Source organism: Geotrypetes seraphini, chromosome 9, assembly GCF_902459505.1.
Source record: "Geotrypetes seraphini chromosome 9, aGeoSer1.1, whole genome shotgun sequence".
Lineage (NCBI taxonomy): Eukaryota > Metazoa > Chordata > Amphibia > Gymnophiona > Dermophiidae > Geotrypetes > Geotrypetes seraphini.
In genome coordinates this window covers 53,612,141-53,631,518 of record NC_047092.1, presented here as the reverse complement: position 1 = coordinate 53,631,518, position 19,378 = coordinate 53,612,141, and the positions used below count along the sequence as shown (strand labels likewise).

Sequence of the window (19,378 nt, the reverse complement as noted above, 5' to 3'; positions counted from 1 at the left end):
ATAATAAAAATGGTTATTGTTACAGGTTAGAGATAATTATTACAATATATTGAAGAGCAAGCAGGTATTCTAAGTAGTTTCCCTATCTGTCCCATTGGAACAATCCAACTATGGTACCTGGGGGTATGGGGGAGCTGACATAAATGCAGGTGTTTAAATACTGCATGGAAGCACATAACTTACAGCACTCTGTAAGTTACATTTGTACATAGGAGCCAAATCTATGTCCCACCCATTCTCCAACCCTCTGCACACTCTTGCAAATATGTGCTATTTAAGTTAAGTGGATACTTGTAGAATATGCTTTGGTGGAAAGTTATCAAACTTTGTTAGGACTCTAATTCACATTATTTGGCACTTAATGCATGTTAAAGGACCCTAAAAATGACTTAGGGCTCCTTTTACGAAGGTACGTTAGGGCCTTAATGTGTGGAATAGCGCACGCTAAAATGCCGCGCGCGCTAGCAGCTACTGCCTCCTCTTGAGCAGGTGGTAGTTTTACGGCTAGCGCGCGCTAATCCGGTGCGTGCGCTAAAAACGCTAGTACACCTTCATAAAAGGAGCCCTTAAATTACCATAATGCAGTCTCTTAACATAGCATGACTCAATGCTCCAGGGCTACATCTTAAAGGAGATGCAGTGCTGTCTTCACCACCTTCTAGTGAACACCCCGATCCCTTAATCTCAAGCCCCTGATCACCACCCCTGATCATGAAGCCCCCTAATCACAAAGCCCTATGATCACAATGCCCCTAATAACAGACTCCTGATAGTGAACCTTTCAATCACAACCTATTCCCAATAATATCTCCCTCTGATCAGCCCCCATCCCCAAGGGATCCGTATTCCACAAAGTCTACTGGCCTGTCTAGGTGGTCTAGAGAGTACTGGGCATGAGTAATCCCCAGCTGTTCCTGCCGTTGCCAGTGTCACCTCTCAAAATGGCACCCCACATAAGGAATTTCACAAAAAATCTAAGTGGCAACAGCCGTGCATTACTGACTAAACAAAATAGTGAAACGTGCTGTTATTAAGTATAATTGGAAACAACCAAAACGAGGCAAATGAGATGTCATAAATCAACCCAACAGTTATTTTATTATGAGTAGCAACAGGTATTTTATTAATGCAAATATTAAAAAGACATAAAAGTCTATGGTTGACCAGTCTTTCTGTGAAAGTTACAAGTCTGTAATTGAGGACCTGTCTTTATAAGAAAGGTCTTCTAAAATGTTCCAACTAGGATCCCTGTTTCGGCATCAGAGGATGCCTTCTTCAGGGGATTGTGAGATCACTGTTAATAACGCAATGTACTGAATAGTCTTGTAAATGTAACAGCGGCTCAGCCGGTATGGGACGGCGTCTTCCACAGTAAAATGTCATGAGATTTGTGCTAATCTAGGGTTATCAGATGTCCTTATTTCCCCAGATATGTCCTCCTTTGTCTGGGTTTTGAAAAGCTTCTATTAAATCGGTGTTGGGCAGGAGGGCATGCGTGGATGCCCTCTTGCCCAACGAGAGCAGGTAACTGGGGGCGGGACTAGGGTGGGATTGGGGGCGTGACTGGGGCGTGACAGGGTGGGGATGGGGGAACTGGGCAGGCCTGGGGGTGGGTCTAGTGGTCCGGATTTTCCTAATGGAAAATCTGGTAACCCTATGCTAACTGGTGCCTAAGTTTAGTTCATAAAAGCACAGTGAGGATGGGACAATGGACTCTCCAAATAAAACAGCAAAAGTTGATATATATTAAAAGAGTTTATTATGACCATTCACAGTATTATGACCATTCATATACTGTATTTCCCCATGTATAGGCCACAGCCTATACATGGGTTTTACATGGGTGCGGATTCCTTATTTGGTGCGGACTATCTAGACATCATAGATAAGCCGCCCCATTAATAGAGCAGTCCCCCATACCTGTACAGCGAGTCCCTCGTACCTGGAGCTCCCTTCTGGATGGCTGATGGATGCCTCCTGCAATGTTGTGGCCTTGGTGCAGGGCAGGATCGATGTATTCAGCATCTATCCGGTCCCGCGCTGCTTCCTCAATGCCTGCATCAGTTCTCGTGGGACTTGCAAGTCTCGAGAGTCCCGTGAGAACTGGTGCAGGCATTGAAGAAGCAGCACGGGGCCGGTTGACACTGAAAACATCACTCCTGCCCTGCACCGCAGCTGCGACATTGCAGGAGCTAGGAGACCAGCAAGGGAGCTATGGAGGTATTTACCGGGGAGGGGGGGGGAGGGGAGGTTGTTCTCCTGCTGCAGCGAGGCCTGTTGGTTCGTGAGCTCCTCCAGCAGGAATGGGGAAATGACTATGACCAACTTCCCCGAAGACGAAGAAGAGGAGGACTGCAGCACAGCCGAATTATTACCGGCCCCATCTGTGTTGCTTTCACTGGTGCTGGCTGCCATGGCGAGCAAAGAGCCAAGCGGACTCCAGATGGATAGTGAAGAACAGGCGCCGTGTAATGTGTGCGTGCACCTGGGGAGGAGACGTGGCTGTATGTATTGGGCTATAAAGGCCGCTCCCATGTGGTTTTAAAACTCTTAGATAAGCTGCGGTTAGTAACATGGGACGGCTTATCTATGAGTTTTAAAACCTAAATCGGCATTTCCTGTGGCCTATACATGGGGGCGGCCTATACATGGGGAAATACGGTATATCCTCCTTTGCTGTTTTATTTGGAGAGTCCATTGTCCCATCCCCACTGTGCTTTTCTAACTTGCTGATCTCGTGGGTTTATTCTTCTGTGGACTGTTTCCTGGATCTGTTTTGCCTACCTTTGGGTGCCATTTACTGAATCTACCACTTATTACCTTTTTTTATGAAGTTAAACCTGTTTGCAGGTCTCAAAGTTCCCATGAGCCTGCCATCTACTGCTTGTAATTCAAATGTGACCCCAGTTCATGTTTAACCATTTGAACTCTGTGAGACACATTGTGTAAAGTTAATTGTCTACTGTTAGATATGGGTAGAGGCAAAAATATTTGGAAAAATTCTTGAAGCTAGTGGTATTTTAAGGATGCTAAAAGGTGAACTGCCATGAATGCAAAGATTCTTTGTTGTGGATGCTGATTTTCTTTCCTATCCTTTGTCAGAATGTGTCAAGATTTCTTTAATTAGGTGCCTTTTTCCCTGTAGAATTTTTTTTCCCCATTTTCATAGTGCAATGAAAAAAAGTGTAAACATTTCAATGGATAACCTTGCTGTCCAAGAAACCTTTTCTTTTAATAGGTTTATTCTCTCAGTAGTGTTTTCATGTGGTGCCCATAAAAATGTATTATTAATAGTTCGATGATAACAATTTATAGCAGGAGTCAGCTGACATATTTCTTCAGCAGATATTTAAATGAGCAGTTTTGTACTGCAAAGAAACAGCACCATCACCCCAAGAACTAGCTAATTTGATATGTGTATAACAAGAAACTAGATACACATAGAAATGAGCCCAATATATAATTGAATTTGGAGGCCTATGTACTAAAGCTTAATGCATGTTTGATGGGCAGAAAAAATATTGTGCTATGCACAAAGGCCCACATATGTTAAACCTTTATAAAAGTTTATGAATATATACATACCAAAAATGAAGGCATATTTTATATAGGTTGTTGAGAATAGAATTGAGAAGTCCAGGTTGGCACATGCTCAGTCAGTGGCGTGCCTAGTATATGTGACACCCGGGGCCCATCATTTTTTGGCACCTCCCCATCTGTACGAAAAACATGATTTTTAGTAACAAGCAAAACGTCACACATGAGTACCTAGGAAAAGGCAGCATCTTACATATGCAGTGAGCAGTACAACATCAATATACCCATTGTAAAACTAAACAAGCCAGACTAGTACAGATCAATCCTACATCATCAATCCTAACAGAAAAGCATGTCTTTCGAGCACACAGAACACAGAAAATACCTTTGCCTAGTATGGAATATGTCATCACAAACTAACCCCTCCCTCTTTTATAAAATTGTAGTGTGGATTTTAGCCACAGTGGTAACAACTCTGACACTCATGGAATTCTGAGCATCAGAGCTGCTACCACCACGGCTGGCGCTAAAAAACGCTCCACAGTTTTGTAAAAGGATGGATAAAATAGAAATACATAGACAAAGGTTAAATTGAACCAGCAAGAAGCTGGACTCTGCCCTCTTCTCTCTCTTCCCCCCACTTCCATCATCTGCCCTCTTCTTTCTCCCCCTTCTCTCCACTTCCATCATCTGCCCCTTCTCTCTCTTTCCCCCCACTTCCATCATCTGCCCTCTTCTCTCTCCCCATTCTCTCCACTTCCATCATCTGCCCCTTCTCTCTCTTTCCCCCCATTTCCATCATCTGCCCCTTTTGTCTCTTCCCTCCACTTCCATCATCTGCCCTCTTCTCTCAATCTCTCCATCCACCACAGGCCCATCTTTCCCCCTTCCTCACCTTTCTGATTTTGCCAACAAGATCGGCAAGGCCCCCCCTCCCCCCCGCGATGGCACTGAGCGGCATCGGTGCCCCCCCTCCGTGACAGCACTCAGCGGCATCGACGCCCCCCTGCCCCGCGACAGCACTCAAGTTTGGCCTCCTTCTCCCGGCATCAGCAGAACTTCAGATCGGCAACAGGTGCTCAGTCAAAAGCTTCCCCTGACTGAACTGCCTGGGCAGAAACAGGAAGCTGAGTTAGGGGAAGCTTTTGACTGAGCAACTGTTGCCAATCTGAAGTTCTGCTGATGCCGGGAGAAGGAGGCCGAACTTGAGTGGTGTCGCGGGGAAGGGGGGGCGCCGATGCCGCTGAGTGCCTTCGCGGAGGGGGGGGGGTCGCCGATGCCACTGAGTGCTGTCGCAGCCCAGGAATTTTCCGGACCTGACTGGCTGTGCACCCCCCTAAGGCTGCACCCGGAGCGGTCTTCCCCCCCCTTGGTATGCCACTGTGCTCAGTCCCCCTGTATTTTACAAGAAGGCTGTGCCAAACCTGGAGCTTTTTGTAAAATAGGCTCTAGCTCTTTTAGGGACCATTTAACTAAAGCTTAGCACGTGCTAATGGAATTAGTGTGCGTAAATGCTACGCATCCTATTTTATACCTATGGGCCACGTGGCACTTAGCGCACTCTAAAAAGGTCCCTTAAGATTGCTATTAGGGATGCGTATTTGTTAGCACATGTTCCGTTTATTAAAGTACCTTAAAAAATTGATGTGTGCAAAATCATTTAGGGGTCCTTTAAATAAGGCGCTAGCCATTTTAGCACACGCTAAATGCTAACGCATCCATAGGCTATAATGTACGCGTTAGCGTTTAGCGCGTGCTAAAATGGCTAGCGTGCCTTAGTAAAAGGACCCCTTAATGCCTGACAGCTTACAAATGAACATAAATAAAGTTTAATTTTGTAAGTCACTGTTTTGCAGTCTCTTTGTTTCTTTGTACACCGCAATGAACTGAAATGTATTTGAGGTCTAGAAATGGATATGAATTAAAAAGTTCTAAGGTTAAAAAAATGTCATCATTGCAAATGTGTGAAACACACTAAAGAAACCTCCAAATAGCTGGAAAGAGGATCAAATGAACTGAAAATATTTTCTTTGTGCAGATCCCTAACTGCCATTCCTGTCAGGGATAGGGAGACATTGCTTTGAAGTATGGAGCGTACAGTGCTATTGTCAGTCAAATTGTATTCACTTTGCTGGGGCACAATAGTGGTTATTGCTTAAGAACATAGGTCAGGATTCCCTAACCTGTCCGATCTGGGCCAGATCCGGGCAGGTCCGACGAATTCTGCAAACTCTAACATGCAGATGAGGGCAATCGGAGGAACGCCCCCATCTGCAGGCACAAATCACTCTATAGATGGCCTGAGCATGCATGGGACCTCCGGGCCATCAGAGTTGGGTTTTTTTGTTGTTCTTCTTCTATTTTTTAACGCTGAGCGCAGCAAAAGTGCTGCCTGCCTGCCCTGAACACGCTTGCCTTCCAGCCCTGAACCCGAACCCCCTGCCTGCCTGCCCACCCCAACTCTCCCACCCTTCCCCGCACTGCAAGGCGATCAAGGAACATTTGGGAGCCCGTGGTTTTAACCCGCTTAAGCCTGTGGGTTTAAACCACAGGCTTGCAGTGTGGGGAAGAGTGGGAGAGTTGGGGCAGGCAGGCAGGGTGTTCGGGTTAGGGGCAGAGAGGCAAGTAGCATGTTCGGGGCAGGCAGGCAGCATGTTTGGGGCTGCAGAATAGGGGCTGACAGGGCAAAGAGCAGGGTGGTAGAAGGCAGGGCAGCCGGAAAGGGCTTCATTATGGTTCATTATGGGCAAAAAGTGTAGATGTCATGTAGACGTAATGGTGATCTGGGTGTTTAGTAGAGGCAGGCCATAATCAAAACAAGGACGTTTGTTTTGGTTATGGACACTTTCCCTGTTTCTGCTTTGAACGTTTAAGGGCTTAGGCCAAAAGGGGACTTAGACGTTTTTTTTGATTATGCCCCTCTATCTATTTTCAAAATTTCTGGGCTCTTAAATTCTTCTTGCATCTGATGTGTTCTTAGTTATTCTTTTGTAAACCGCATAGAACTTAAACGTAATGCGGTCTAGACGTGATGTTTATGTTTAGGTAACAGGGACAACCTCGAGAGCCCCATGCTCCTAGGGTCTTCAGGCTTAACTGAGTCAGCTTTGTATTAGCAGTTGATCAAAAGTTAAGGCTTCTTTCTCCTTTCCATCTCTGTCTCCTTCTCTCTCTCTCTCTCTCCTCCCCAAGGTAATCATGCTTCACAGTACTAACACTCTACTGTATACACCATCAGTTAGCCATTATGTGCGCTAAAAAATAATTTTAATTTTTTTGAGGAGTCGTGTCTGGGGGTGGAGAATGGGTGTTCCTGTACTAATCAGTTAGCACAACTACATTACCATGTACTAAGTGGCTTGTGCTGGAATTACATATGAGCCCTCATTGCCTACAAAATGGATGGTGGTAAGTGCATATGCACTGTTTTAATGGCTGCATGCTAGAAGTCAACAGAAATTGAATCGGCAGGAAAATTTGCTGCTCAGTTTCAGTTGAAACCAACGCTGAAATTGAATATGGTGCTTTCCCTGGCAGAGAGAATGGGTCCTCCCGGGCTGCCGCCTGACCCCTTCTCTCTTCCAGCAGAGAGGCGAGTCCTACTGGGCTAATGATCCCACTGCCCTTCCACCACCTAAAGGCCTACCTTTAAATACCTTGGCAGTCTAGTACAATGTTTCCCAAGTTGGTCCTGGAGCACCCCTTTGTCAGTCCGGTTTTTAGGACATCCACAATAAATACGCATGAAAGAGATTTACATAAAGTGGAGGCATTGTATGCAAATCAATCTCATGCATATTTATTGTGGATATTCCAAACTCCTGACTGGCCAAGGAGGTACTCTAGAACCGAGTTGGGAAACACTGGTCTAGTGGCCTCTTCTGGGCTAGTCATTCCTGACACTCCTCAGTTCCTAAGTCAAAATGGCTACTGGGACCTCTTTCAGCAGTCTCGCCAGTCATTTGGACTAAGGAACTTTTGGGGACAGGAACGATAGGATTTCTCATACCTGGAAGAGGCCACTAGACCATCAGTGCATTTAAAAATAGGCCTAGGGAGGGCCTTCAGGTGGTGGAAGGGCAGAGGGTTGTGGTCAGCATGGCCGGCTCAGCTCATTAGGACTTACTCTCTGGTGCTGCGTCTGGTGAAGAGAGGGCAGGCAGGGAGTGGTCACAGGGAAGGGGGAAGCATTGGGTTTCAGCCAAAAATGCACTGGTAATTTCAACCGAAACTAAAGAATGACTGATACTGGATTTTAGGTTGGTTTCGGTACTGAAACCAAAAATGAAATGTGTTTGGCTTTTACTGCACACTAATGGCAATGTTAGCACATGGCCATTATTGCATAAAAATAGAAAAAGAAGCCATTTTTATGGCTACAGTAAAAGTGGCCTTAGTGTGCTGGAAAAACACGTGTCATAAGTCCATTTTTTACCTCAGCTTAGTAAAAGGATCCCTAAGATTACAATAGTAGTTGGCAATTAAAGAATTCTGTTTAAATACATGAATAAAGAAATCCCTTAACTCTCATTTGAAATCATAAACCCTGGTTGGAGGATTGCAATTGCTCAGGCCAGCCCTATTTAGCAAACAGTGCTATTAGTTTAATGATGCTGCAGTTTTGTGGGTTAGCATAGAGATTAATAGTTTATGATCACTCCGAGGACAAATTCTGATGCAGTTTCTCCAAATAGGTTCTTATTGCACACATCGTGACAGTAATGAACCTCACTCCTAAGTATTTAAAGTATGATCTCTGTCTCAGATTTACTGCTGATGCTTGTCTAGTTCTTGCATCATGACAAAGAAGGCTTCTTTCTTGAGCTCATAAGATGTAGCATATAAGCAATGTGTTAAGGCATGTTTGATCAACTAAGTATAATAGAGGTACAATCGTATTCAATAGAGAAAAAAATAGAGAAAAAAATATATTTGTAAACGTATTGTAAATAATAATAGCAGCAGGGATTCATTCACACTACAATGACAGAAAGAACAGTTGACAAAATCATAAAAAAACGGAGAAAAAATAAACCTCAATTGTGGGTTGCCGGGACTACACAAGTGCCCTAAGCCCCCCACATCATCACGGGTTTATAAAAAAACTCCGTACAAATATAAATCACTTTCATACTTTGAAGTATAATCTCAAAGGATTTTCAAAAGATAAGTATAAAAAGTTTCAAAATCTTTGGTGATTTAAATGACAATGTTCAAAAATGTCTTATAAACAAGTGATTATGTCCCAAACTCACTATACTGTGGCAATCAGCTCAGCTGTAAGCAATTCAAAATGGTTAAGTAGCGTAGCTGTAAAACCCGAGTATCAAAATCTCTAAGAAAATTTATCACTCCTCTGAAGGTGAAATCATTCTTCGTCCCGACAGAAAAGACTTTCTGTTTCGCTTGAAAACAGGCTACTGCAGGGGATCCATATTAGATAGGTTACTTCCACGCTTCTCAGCAACATAACGGAAGGCTGGCTTCTAGCCACTCTAAAAAGTGACTTTAAATCATTTAATGACTTTAAGTCATTGAAATCATTTAGCGCACTCTAAAAAGGTCCCTTAAGATTGCTATTAGGGATGCGTATTTGTTAGCACATGTTCCGTTTATTAAAGTACCTTAAAAAATTGATGTGTGCAAAATCATTTAGGGGTCCTTTAAATAAGACGCTAGCTTCTAGCCAGCCTTCCGTTATGTTGCTGAGAAGCGTGGAAGTAACCTATCTAATATGGATCCCCTGCAGTAGCCTGTTTTCAAGCGAAACAGAAAGTCTTTTCTGTCGGGACGAAGAATGATTTCACCTTCAGAGGAGTGATAAATTTTCTTAGAGATTTTGATACTCGGGTTTTACAGCTACGCTACTTAACCATTTTGAATTGCTTACAGCTGAGCTGATTGCCACAGTATAGTGAGTTTGGGACATAATCACTTGTTTATAAGACATTTTTGAACATTGTCATTTAAATCACCAAAGATTTTGAAACTTTTTATACTTATCTTTTGAAAATCCTTTGAGATTATACTTCAAAGTATGAAAGTGATTTATATTTGTACGGAGTTTTTTTTATAAACCCGTGATGATGTGGGGGGCTTAGGGCACTTGTGTAGTCCCGGCAACCCACAATTGAGGTTTATTTTTTCTCCGTTTTTTTATGATTTTGTCAACTGTTCTTTCTGTCATTGTAGTGTGAATGAATCCCTGCTGCTATTATTATTTACAATACGTTTACAAATATATTTTTTTCTCTATTAAGGCATGTTTGAACATGCCTTTTAATAAAGCCTGTAGCACCCTAAAACGATGTCTTTCTGCAATATTTTCTTTATCTCTGACTGCATTACTTGGTATTTGAAGATCTTTTTTTAAGAAAATCTTCACTTGATGCACAGAATAATTACTAGGCACTAACACCTCTATTATCAGTGCTGTTTTCATGTTTACTATGATGCCTGACTTTCTTATCAACTGGAACTGGAATGTCCCAGATGATCAAAGCCCCTTCTTTTTCCACAGTTTTCTTAGAGTCATGATCCTAATGTTTTTCTGGTACAACAGCCTCAGCACCCTGAGGTTGTGTGTTCAAAACCCTGCTCTGCTCCTTGTGACTCCGGGCAAGTCACTTAGTCCTCCACTGCCCCAAGTACACTAGATAGATTGTGAACCCACCGGGACAGATAGGGAAAATGCTTGAAGTACCTATAAAAGATACGTAAAACCATTGAGAACTCTGTAAGATTCAGCGATATATCAAATTTGAATAAACATAAGAGACAAAAAAAGGAGAGAAATCATGTAAGCACCAGAAAAGACTAATTTGTTGCATGGAAATCAAAAATCATACAATATATATATGTTTTAATGCTGCTACAATCAACTTGTCAGCCTCCCCAGACCAAATTTTCACAGATGCCCTGGAACCGGTCAACTTCAACTACTGCTGGGACGAAAATGAGTCAGTAATTGAATTACAAAACCAGAAAAGACAGGGGGTCCAACTTTGTCTGCACTAAAAAACCAACCAAAAGCAAACAAACCAAAACTGCAGGCGTGTATATGATGCAGGCAAATTTTATTGTGACAAATAAATTATATCTAAAAACCTTTTTACCAAGCAAGGGACCCAAAACGGTCCGTGTTTCGGACAACCTTCATCAGGGGCCGTGGTAAAAAAGAGAAGAAAAAATTGTCACAAAAAAAGCTGGAAAGATAATGTTGAATATTACACCAAAAGTCGCAAATTGCTATAGTAACGTTATCTTTCCAGCTTTTTTTGTGACAATTTTTTCTTCTCTTTTTTACCATGGACCCCTGATGAAGGTTGTCCGAAACACGGACCGTGTTGGGTCCCTTGCTTAGTAAAAAGGTTTTTAGATATAATTTATTTGTCACAATAAAATTTGCCTGCATCGTGTACACGCCTGCAGTTTTGGTTTGTTTGCTTCAGTAATTGAATTTGCATTTGCCAGGACCATGTCTCGCATGCGTGGTTATCTGCATAGCATTACTAGACATACGCTGCGCTGTGCACAGTGGCATAGTAAGGGGTGTGTGTGGGGGGGAGGGCACCAGCACCTCTCCTCCTCTTCACCCCCCTGCTCCTTCCCACTCCTCCCCTGTCGCATGCGCACCTTCGTTTCCCCCACTGTACCTCTAGCTCGTCATCGGTGTGAGCAGCAGTTCCAACCAGCTGGGAGGAGTGGACTCCCCACTCTGTTTAAAATGTAACTTGGGATCTAACTCGCATAGAGAGAGTAGAGAGGGACAGGTTCTTCAAATTTTTGAAAAATAAAGGAACAAGAGGGCATTCAGAAAAGTTGAAAGGGGACAGATTCAGAACGAATGCTAGGAAGTTCTTCTTTACCCAACGTGTGGTGGACACTTGGAATGTACTTCCAGAGGACGTAATTGGGCAGAGTACGGTACTGGGGTTCAAGAAAGGATTGGACAATTTCCTGCTGGAAAAGGGGATAGAGGGGTATAAATAGAGGATTACTGCACAGGTCCTGGACCTGTTGGGCCGATGGACCTCAGGTCTGACCCGGTGGAGGCATTGCTTATGTTCTTAGATATTTTTGGAAGTGCTTCCAAAAATCAGATAGAGAAAATAGCCAATTTTGAAACATCAAAATGTCTTTTTTAAAAAAAATGACCATTTTTATATGTGCTTGCTTTTAATGCATCTATCTTTTTGACCAATTTTGGAAAAAAAAAGTCGACAGAAAACAAGCCATTGGCATATAGGAGGAGCCAACATTTTTAGTTGACTGGCCACACAGACATCACAGCAGAACATTGGGACACCCTAGGGGGCACTGCAGTGAACACATAAAAAGATCCAGGTACACAACTCATCATAACCCCCTTATATGGAGAGCCCTCCAAACCCCACAAAATGCCTACTGTGCCTAAGTGTACAACACACCAATAGCCCTTATACATGCAGGTGGCATCTATATGATGTTACAGTAGGTTTTTGGTAGGGTTTGGTGGGCTCATACCTTCCACCTCAAGTGTAGTAGTTAAAATGGGATGTGGGCCTGGGTTCTCTTCTTTGTAGTCCACCGCCCTGACCACTAGGCTTCTCCAGACACCTGCTTGCTGTTCTACTAGGACTGGGCATAACATCTGCAGCTGGCATACAGACAGGTATGTACTGTTTCATTTACATCTTTGGGAGTGGGAGGGGACCAGTGACCACTGGGGGAGTGTATGGGGTCATAGTTACATCCCTCCAGTGGTCATCTGGTCAGTTTGGACACTTTTTTTTTTTTGGGGGGGGGGGGGGAATTCTTCATTGTTAAAACAGGTCTAGCCCCAAATGTCCCAATTGTGTCTTGGACGTATTGTTAAATGTTCAATTATTGCAGAAAAATGTCTGCCATAAGCCTGCCCTAGTCCCACCCACAACACGCCTCTAACATGCCCCCTTGAGATTTAAATGAACTACGGATGCATAGCCTAGATATCTTTCTAGAAAATAGGTTCTGAAAAGACCAAATTGGAAGGATTTTTCAAGAAAAATGCCCATATGCCCCTTTTTGGATGTCATTCTCTTCTGGGAATGTTGAAAAAATACATTTCTGGAAACTGGATTTGCCCTATTTGGGAGCTGTATTGACATCTAATATACTTCTTTCAGCTATGGAGTATCTTTTAGACAAATTAGAACTCTTTGTGCTCCATGGTAAAGGCGGCAAGCAGCTTATGTGTACATCTTGTTTCATTGGAAAGAAAGTTATACTGAGGGCTCCTTTTATCAAGCCGCGCTAGCGGTTTAATGCATGTAATAGTGCATGCTAAACCACGGGACACGCTAGCCGCTACCGCCTTTTTTTGAGCAGGCGGTAGTTTTTGGCCAGCGCGGGGGTTAACGCATGATGAAAAGTCGTGCACGTTAACCCTGCTAGCGCGGCTTGAGAAAAGGAGCCCTGAGTGTTTGGATTAGTGCAGAGCCCCCTCTCCTTTTGAGGCTGGTGTAATAGATTTCTTACTTTAACGTCCATGGAACACTGTGGAGCTCGTCTATCTCCTAAACGGAAAAAGCATTTTCTTTCAACTGGGAGTCCTATATTCTGTCCCTTTCTTCCCCAGCTTGCAGTTTAGTTTAGTTTTGAATTCTCTTTAGGGTTTATTTTGGGGGAGGGGAGTCATTATTTTAAAAAGTGGTTAGACTGTTAATGTTCTACTCGACTGGGGAGCAAAAGATTACAGCTCCTCATGCTCATTATTGTCATTATTATAGGAGCAGGGGATGCAAAAAGAAATTACTTGGATTGTTCTTTGACTATTTGTATCATTTTCTTTAAGTTCTATAGCTCATTTGTTAGACTTTGTGGCTGTGTTGTTCCAAGTTTACCTCGACTTTAGAAAATTACTCAAAACTCACCTATTCCGAGACCAGGACCCTTAATGCCCCTTCTTCAATTCTCCTCCTCTCCCCTAATGAACTACCCCCCTCCCCCATCTCCCTCCTCTCCCCCCTACTTTCTTTTTGCTGTTCGCAACTCTATGATCAACTTGGTATGTAACCACTTGTAACTCTGTCTAACTAAAGTGAACCGCCTAGAACTCTTCTGGGTATGGCGGTATACAAAAATAAAGTTATTATTATTATTTAATAAACAGATTTAAACATAAAGACAAACTGGCTCTTGATTGAAAATTAGATAAAAGTTCTTCTTAGAAACAGGAATAGTCAGATTCTCGCTCGAACGTCTGTGCCTAGACGATCAGCTAACCATTCCTTCTGCCATCTTGAATCCCTAAATTGTAAAAAAAAAAAAATTTCTTTGATCCTACCCAACTGACAACCTTTTTGTCGGCTGCTCGCCTGAAAGCAGGGATAGCATGAGTACTTAATGTTTAATTTGGACATTTCCTTCAGCTGATTGAATTTCCTGTTTTCTTCTTTTTTCTTGATTAGTTTTTAGTAATGCTCGCTGATTATACTTCTTGGATCTAGGTATTGAGGACTTGAGCCGAAGTTAAGCTTAATTTCTTATTATGGTTATGTGTATATTATTACAACTTGTAATGTATGTTTTCTTACTTAACTTCATCTTTCTGTACAAGTGGATACTTGATATGTTTATGGAAAATATGATAAATAAATAAAAGAAAAAAAAGAAAAAGAAAATTAGAATATCTGGAGAATCAGAATAGGAAAAATGCTCTTTGTTTAATTAACTTTCCTAAGTCATTATTAGTGGCCTCATTAGATATGGTCCGGAAATATATGAGGGCGCGCAGCAAGAGCAGCAAGCCCACAATCGGAGGTGAAGGACCATGATTCCACAACGTAAACAGGAGTGTCCACAAGCACACAAAGTGGAACCAGAACTCGGAACCAGGAGATAAGATTAAAAATAGTTTATTGAATACAGTGGTGTATGGTGATGTATGATTTCCACATGGTTTGAGGTTCTACACTTGCTTTCGGTATTCGTATTACATCTCTTGTCTTCTTTGTCAGTGTCACTGTTTCTGTTGCATATATTCTTTTAGGCTAATTAATTTTTTTAGGTTAGTTTTTCCATTTCATTTACTCCTTTTATTTCTGTTCCTCCCAAGGACTCCTGAGGAAGGCAGTTTTTTGCCGAAACATGGCCCATGTTGGGTCCAGGTTCCAGTGTGTTTTTATATTACTTGAAAGAGATTGCTCATTTTATCTATATATATAAAATCGGAGGTATGTATGTGTGTATGTATGTGTGTGTGTATGTGCCGCGATCACGCAAAAACGGCTTGACCGATTTGAACGAAACTTGGTATGCAGATCCCTCACTACCTGGGGTGATATGTTCTGGGGGTCTCGCGGCCCACCTGCACACGTGGGCGGAGCTACAAACAGAAAATCTTATTTCACCCATTCATGTCAATGGAAAAAATGTAAAAAACTGCCATTCACACTGTAATTCCAACTATAAAACACTTTCTATGACACTATAACCACTAGGGACATCGTTTCTATTCTACCACGGACACCATACATATAGAGTTTGTATGTTCTAACTGTGTTTGTAACTGTTTCCTTCATGCACCCCAGTTCATATTGTTATTACATTACATGAGTACTCACATATCCTGAACTAGGAACACAGGTTCCATTCTGAACCGGGAACAAACTACATGGAGTTTCTTTTCAACCTGAGTTTCCACATATTGAGTTGTTTAAATCAATACTGAAACTTTTGGATGCCACTTATTCCAACAGATCTTCCTTTTCAGTTTAAGAGATTGCAAATTCCAGTGAGACTTGCATTCTCTATCACTATCAACAAATCACAGGGACAGACTATTACATACTGTGGAGTGGATTTAAGATCCCCCTGTTTTTCCCATGGACAACTCTATGTTGCTTGATCAAGGGTGGGTTCACCCAAGAATTTATATGTTCTTGCTCCTGGAGGTGAAACTAAAATTGTTGTTTATAATCAAGTTTTGTGTTAGTTGTATTGTATTCATTTTGTCAAATATTTCACATTATAATTTGATTATTTTACTTTTTATAAAGCTGTAAAAAAATAATTTCATTCACCACTATAAAGTATCTTTATTTCAATCCATTTACTGTGTTATTGCTATAATTAAATACCCGTGCAACGCCGGGTCATCAGCTAGTATTCAATAAACTATTCTGGTTCCACTTTGTGTGCTTGTGGAAGTATTAAAGATGCCACAGGAGGCTATTCCACCCATGGGCCTTGCCCATTATCTTACAATGTCTAATCAGACTTCCTCTGATCCTCCAGATATGTCCATTATGAACTTAACAGAGTTCTTGGAATCATCTTTGGATGTTGTTAACAATGGGATCTGGATAGGTCCGGTTGTCCCCCATCGCCCACACCCCCACCTCACCATACCATCACCATTTCCATTACACACAATTAACCACACAACTACCTTATGGTGAAATAGCCGCAGCTCTGTTTATTGACAAATAGCATAACTTAAATACAACATAACAGTTCCCGATCTACCAACTAAACATAACATTTTGTGGCCCACGACCCCACCACGTCAGCAAGGGTCCAGGGGGTAGCATGCCCCTTTAACCTGAGTCACCAATCCAAAGGCACAGCTCCCAGCCAGCCCACTGCTCATCGCCGGATGAACCCCATCACCCAGTAGCTCGGGCTAATCGCCTTCCCGAGCTACTAATTGACTGGCCCCTCGGCCAAACCTCTAAGGGCGGGCTTTAAAGCTTCATTCATGCACATTGTCGTGCTCTCCCAGCCTACAGCGGGAAGAGTACGCCGCCCAATCTCTCTTCTACCTGACCTCCCTCCCTCACCTAACTGCTTGTTCAATGGGCGACATGTGGGCCTCCCAGCCCTGTCTTATCCTACGCCCATAGAGACAAGCTCTCGAGCTTCTCTTATTTGTAGAACTACACAACTGGTCACTTTTGCTCTGGAAAATTATCAGAATGCAGTTCCTAGACTTTACTTTCATTCAATGGATTGCTCTGGGGATCTAAAGTGAGAATTTATCCTAACTTACCAAGAGCAATCTAGAAGTGGCAACAGGAGTTCTATTATGAATCTCATTTACTCTTTGAGGCACGTCTAGGTGATGATCCCCAAGTGCTTCCTAATTTTTCATTATACCTGTCTACCCAGTTTCACTCTAACTGGAGCATTTGGCACTGGTCTGCTCTGCAATTATAACTGCCCCACACCCATGTCTACAATAGTCCAGTTTTCTCCTTAACACAGGATCTGGCTTCACTAGCTGATACCCCACCATTTTGTCCAACATAGGGTTAACAGATTTTACGATTGTAAAATCCAGACACCCTAGACCCCCCCCCACCCATCTCCGCCACAGTCCCACCCTAGTTCCGCCCCCCGCTGCCTGCTTTGGTCGGGCAGGAGGCAATCCGCGCATGTGCGGTTTGCTTCCTGCCCAACGCGATTGAGAGGAAGCTTTTCAAAACACGGATAAAGTGCAGAGTATTGAAAAGCTGTCCAGACTCCCGGACATGTCCTCAAAAGGAGGACATGTCCATGGAAATCCAGATATCTGGTAACCCTAGTCCAACATCCCTTTACTCCTTATACCCCTGACTCCAATTCATTGACCAGGAGGCTTGAATACTCCTATATTGTCTTTCTTATAAGCACCTCTGGTAGGAAGTCCAGGCAGGGGCATCCATACCTGCTACCACTAATTCTTCAAAATGATGCCCTAGCTCTGACTCAGTGACTGCCAGCTGTCTTTGACACCCTCTGCCCTCAGTAATTGTGATAAGTGATCTAGGATGCTTCCTTCTCAAATGAACCACTTAACCCTGAAAGGATTTTGTTGAACAGCTCAAGGTAGGGTTACCATATGGATCCAGAAAAAGAAGGACGGTTTGAGACATCTGGGTTTACTTCCATTGAAAGCCATGGAAGTTAGTAGAACAGATTGAGACATGAATGCAACGGAAGTAAAACCCATATGTCTCAATCCGTCCTCCTTTTTCTGGAACCATATGGTAACCCTAGCTCAGGGGTGGGCAACTCCGGTCCTCGAGGGCCGTAATCCAGTCGGGTTTTCAGGATTTCCCCAATGAATATGCATTGAAAGCAGTGCATGCAAATAGATCTCATGCATATTCAGTGAGGAAATCATGAAAACCTGATTGGATTCCAGCCCTCGCGGACCGGAGTTGCCCACCCCTGTCCTAGCGCAAGGTAGACTTGGTCAATCTCCATGGCCAAGCAAAAATCTCACCTTTAAGATTATTTTTGTCTCAAAGAAACTGCTCTTTTCTTTTTATATATTCTTTAACCTGTTATTTTGTGAATCTACCTTTGGCAGGCCTGAGGTTTCCAAAGTGAATGCTGACCTAATTCCAGCTGCAAAGAGAGGGAAAGTGAGGGACAGAGGGCTTCTAGGTAGCAGGGAGAGAAAGGGTACCCTGTCCTGTCAGCCTATATGGTGTGTGGGCCAATAACAGCAAAAAAAGACTCTCGGGGATATAAAGAATTAAAATTCACCTGTGGCTGGTAGGGAATTCCCCCCTCCCTCCAGCTGAGCATCGCCACAAGTATACCAGAGGGGTATGCATCAAAGGATTGGGCAGAGAGGAGATAAGTTGTGGATTGGTGTACCTCCCTCCTACCCACCTTACCACTGTTAACAATGCTGGGGTGGGGGTGTGATTAGACCTGCTTCAATCTTTTTTGTATCCGGCAATTTACAATGTTGTAAGCTTATTTTATTTATTTATTTTTTTTAGCGTGGCCTTTGCTGAGTCAAACCATGGGTCCATCATGCCCAGCAGTCCGCTCCCGCGGCGGCCCCCCCAGGTCCATGACCTGTAAGTGATCTTATACCTAAAACATTCTGCCTTAAACATTAATGGAAAAACTAGACTAAAAATTTGTAACTACTCCTCACTGTGGAAGTAAACAGATTAAACATGCATCGGTATCAGAGCCAACTTTCAACAAGCTAAAGCTTGCCAGATCTTCATATCACTAAACTACACCTTTTAGTTAGATCTCTCAGTAGCTTGGGGTGTGTGTGGGTGTTTGTGCATTTTCCCGGGACAGAAAGTTGTCAGGCAGCAGGACCCTGCAGTTCTTGCTGGGGAGCTCACTGCTCACTGGAACCGACTGTTTTTTGACTGTCCGGAAATGATGAAGAGGCTTTCAGGGTGGCAGGGGGCTTAGAAGTCTGCTAGGCGAATGAGAAAGTGAAGGCAAGCGTGGAGTGGACTGCAGAGACCTGGAGATCAGGAGTTTTTAACTTTTCTTCAGGAGGAGAGAGGCAAAACCGCCCAGCCCAGGCTCAAAGCCATGAAAAGGTACAGGGGCTCTTCTCATCCTCTTTTAACACTGTCGGTGTGGGAAGTCTTACTCTCTTCTTTTGACTTTCTCACTACCTTACAGGACAGTCTGACACCCTTCCTGCCTGTTTGCTTACCCAGCGATCCCTCCCCCCACCCAACTTGCTTCTTTAACTGCTCTGCTGGAATGTAGCTACAGATGTGCTAGTCATTGCCTAGTGCTGTAATTTTCACTTCTGCCCTAAGCAACATTTATTTCATTTTTTTTTCGCATACTATTCACTATTTTTTTTCCCCTAAAGAACTTTAATGTGTTTATCTCTACAGGGTCTTTTGTTAGCTTTTTTTTTTTTTCTGGGGTTTGGATATTTATGTCTTGGTAAGAAAGCTGGCAGATGTCCCTAGTGAGAGAATCTCTTCGTCCAAGGCCTGAAGGGCCAAATCAAGGAATTCTTACAGACAGCCGCCCTTTGATCTCTGCTCTTCAGGGTAAGTTGCTTACAAAGTCTACCTGTTTGTTATTCGGTGCATGCCAATATGTGCATAATATA

At 43.1% G+C, this 19,378-nt stretch overlaps 1 protein-coding gene across 4 annotated transcripts in view; it reads left to right on the top strand.

The window, feature by feature from the left end:
• The first annotated feature begins 18,102 nt into the window (after nucleotides 1-18,102).
• Nucleotides 18,103-19,378, top strand: part of MDFIC (MyoD family inhibitor domain containing) — a 211,497-nt gene continuing 210,221 nt past the window's right edge. Inside the window, exons 1-2 of one of the 4 annotated variants that reach the window (XM_033958285.1) lie at nucleotides 18,103-18,845; nucleotides 19,155-19,316. The gene's annotated coding sequence lies outside the window, so the exon portion shown is untranslated. The remainder of the gene's footprint in view (nucleotides 18,846-19,154; nucleotides 19,317-19,378) is intronic. The other 3 variants (XM_033958286.1, XM_033958287.1, XM_033958284.1) reach the window with 3 other exon arrangements.